Genomic DNA, 3,908 nt, shown 5'->3' with positions numbered 1-3,908 from the left:
AGTTCTGGGCCTACATATAGGCAGCCTTATAGGCCATCTGGCTACCCTCCTCGACCGGCTGGTGGTTTGGGCTCTACATCCTTCCGCCCAAACACTAGTGCGGTACCTACAGTTCCAAGGCCACCCCGACCTCCATCTTCAACGGGTCAAGTGCAGAGGGGCCCCACCCCAATTTTGACATCTCGGATCTGTTGCTTTAACTGCCATTCCTATGGGCACTATACAAAAGACTGTTGGGTCAGACTAGCCTTGCCCTCCAGTCAGCCCTCGGCGTACCGACCTCCCTTAACTCGGGGAAATCAACCGCAGGGAATGATGTATGCCCTATCAGCTGAGGAAGCTGAGGCCAGCACAGAAGTGATAGCAGGTACATTTTAAATTTAAGAATTTCCTAATGTTAAATATTGATGACCTGCTGAAATTATATGTATTGTTACACTAGGTGTCCTATCTATATCGGGCATACCAGCCTATGTTTTATTCGATTCAAGAGCTACACATTCATTCATATCTAAGAGATTTACCGAGAAACTTGGGATGCCACCCAGGATCCTAGATCATGGAATGATTGTTAGTATGCCTACTGGTAAAGTTACTCAGTTGAAGGAGGTGTATGGGCCGTGCCCAGTGGAAATTAGTGGGAAGAAATTGGATGCACAACTCATTAAGTTCAATATACAGAATTTTGATATTATACTGGGCATGGATTGGTTGTCAGCTCATCGAGCTAATGTGATGTGTGCTGAAAAATCAATTAGGGTGACAGATGATGAAGGAAAAGAATGGGTATACCGAGCAGATAAAGTGAAACAAGCTAGAAAAGTCCTTGTCTCCGCTCTTCAAGCAGTAAAGTTGTTGGAGAGTGGATGTCAGGGCTACTTAGCATCGGTACTTGATGTTGATGCAAGGATTACACCTCTAGAAGAGGTAAAGGTGGTTAAAGAGTTTCCCGACGTCTTTCCAGATGATCTGATGCATTTACCGCCTGATAGAGAGTTGGAGTTTGCCATAGACTTGGTTCCTGAAGCAACTCCAGTGTCTAAAGCTCCATACAGGATGGCACCAAATTGAAGGAGTTGCAGATGCAGTTGCAGGAATTATTAGAAAAGGGGTTTATTCGACCAAGTGTTTCACCTTTGGGTGCCTAAGTATTGTTTGTCAAGAAGAAAGATGGAAGCTTACGTATGTGCATTGATTACCGGGAATTAAATAAGCTAACCATTAAGAACCGGTATCCATTGCCACGCATTGATGATTTATTTGACCAACTGCAGGGTGCCAAGGTATTTTCAAAGATAGACCTTAGATCAAGCTATTATCAGCTCAAGATAAAGATCAGCGACATACTCAAGACAGCATTCAGGACTCGGTATGGTCACTATGAGTTCCTAGTGTTATCTTTTGGGTTAACCAATGCACCGGTAGCATTCATGGATTTAATGGATCGAGTATTTCACGATGAACTCGATAAATGGGTAATTATTTTTATTGATGACATCTTGATCTACTCCAAGACAGAAGAGGAGCACACCCAACATTTGAGAATGGTGTTACAGAGGTTGAGAGAACAACGATTGTTTGCCAAATACAGCAAATGTGAATTTTGGCATGAGCAAGTTGGATTCCTGGGGCACGTAGTGTCTAAGGCCGGAATCGAGGTAAATATTGATAAGATGAAAGCAGTAGTAGAATGGAAAAGCCCCAAGAATGTCACTGAAATTAGGAGCTTCTTGGGTTTGGCTAGATACTACTGGTGCTTCATTGAGAATTTTTCCCGAACCTCAGCACCAATGACTAAATTAACCAAAAAGGGTGTGAAATTCGACTGGGTAGAGGAATGTGAGAAGAGTTTCCAGGAATTGAAGAAGAGGTTGGTATCGGCCCCTGTGTTGACCATCCCTGAAGGCACAGGTGGAATGACAATCTACACTAATGTTTCCAAAGTTGGGTTGGGTTGTGTTCTCATGCAACGCGGAAAGGTGATAGCGTATGCTTCCCGACAATTGAAGGAATATGAGAAGAACTGCCCCACTCATGACTTAGAACTAGCCGCAGTCATTTTTATTTTTAAAGATTTGACGACATTACTTGTATGGGGAGAAGTGTGAGATATACAGTGATCACAAAAGCCTTAAGTACTTCTTCACCCAGAAGGATTTGAACATGAGGCAAAGGAGATGGCTGGAGCTTATGAAGGATTATGACTGCGACATTCAGTATCATCCCAGCAAGGCTAATGTAGTGGCAGATGCGTTGAGTTGGAAGGCACATACTGTGTCACTCTCATACTTAGCAGTCAGCCCACCACTCATACAAGAGGCAACGCTAATGGATGAAGCTCTCTTATATGAAGGAGCAACCTTAGAGCTTAAACATCAAATAGAAGACCTTAAGTGGTTGACTGCATCCTTGGTAGTTCTACAAGTGCACCCAACTATTAGGCAAGAGGTAATAATGAAACAACCTTTGGATCCTGAATTGCAGCGGATCAGAGTTAAGGTTCAAGATCAAACAATGAATGACCCAAATTTTGTTTTAGCCAGTGATGGGGCATTGATGTTTCGAGGCAGATTGTGTGTACCCGATGATTTGGATATACAAGACAAGATAGTACGAGAAGCACATCACTTTGAGTACTCACTCCACCCAGGAAGTACAAAGATGTATAAGGACCTCAAACAAAATTACTGGTGGCCAAGCATGAAAGTCACAATAGCTCTATATGTGGCGACTTGTCTTACATGCTAGAAGGTAAAAGCTGAGAGGCATCGACCTTATGGTACTCTTCAGCCACTACCAGTACTAGAATGGAAGTGGGATAGGATTACAATGGACTTCGTCACCCGACTACTATATACACCTAAGGGGATGGATGCGATATGGGTGATCATTGATCGGCTTACTAAGACTGCTCATTTCATTCCCATCAAGACCAAGTTCTCTATGGCCAAACTAGCATAACTTTATATGGATAACATAGTGCGCTTACATGGAGTGCCAGTGAGCATTGTATCGGACGGGGACCCAAGGTTCACTTCCAGATTTTGGAAAAGCTTCCAGCGTGCCTTGGGATCACAGTTGAATTTGAGTACTGCTTTTCACCCACAGACCGATGGTCAGTCGGAGCGAACCATACAGATATTAGAAGACATCCTCAGGGCATGTGCAATGGAAATGTGTGGTAGTTGGGAAGAATATATACCCCTTATGGAGTTTTCCTATAACAACAGTCACTAAGCTACAATTGGAATGGCTTCGTATGAGGCATTATATGGTAGGAAGTGTAGGACTCCTTTGTATTGGGATGAGGTAGGCGAACGCTGAATGTTAGGACCTGAAATGATACAGATGACTTGTGACAAGGTCGATGTTATTCGAGAACAGATTAAAGCAGCTCAATCCCGTCAAAAGAGCCATGCAAACACCCACAGAAAAGACATTGAATTTCAGCCAGGAGAAAAGGTATTTCTCAAGATATCTCCTACTAAAGGGTTGCAAAGGTTTCACAGAAAGGGGAAGTTGAGCTCGAGATACATTGGACCATTTGAGATCTTAGCCCGGGTTGGCTCAGTAGCCTACATGCTTGCTCTGCCATCTTCACTCGGGGATGTTCATAACGTATTTCATGTATCCATGCTAAAGCGATACGTTTATGATCCCTCTCATGTATTACCGATGGAACCAGAATATCTAGGAGCTGATATGACCTATACAGAGCAGCCGGCTGAAATTTTGGACCGAAAGGTGAAAACCCTTCGCAACCGCTCCATTTCCTATGTAAAGGTGCGATGGGCTAATCATTCACTTAAAGAAGCATCTTGGGAGAAAGATGATGAAATCTAAGCCAAGTACCCTCATCATTTTGAACAACCAGGTACGCCAATTTCGAGGACGAAATTTTCAGAAAG

This window comes from Macadamia integrifolia, chromosome 7, assembly GCF_013358625.1.
Source record: "Macadamia integrifolia cultivar HAES 741 chromosome 7, SCU_Mint_v3, whole genome shotgun sequence".
Classification (NCBI taxonomy): domain Eukaryota; kingdom Viridiplantae; phylum Streptophyta; class Magnoliopsida; order Proteales; family Proteaceae; genus Macadamia; species Macadamia integrifolia.
Note: the sequence above shows the minus strand (reverse complement) of the source record.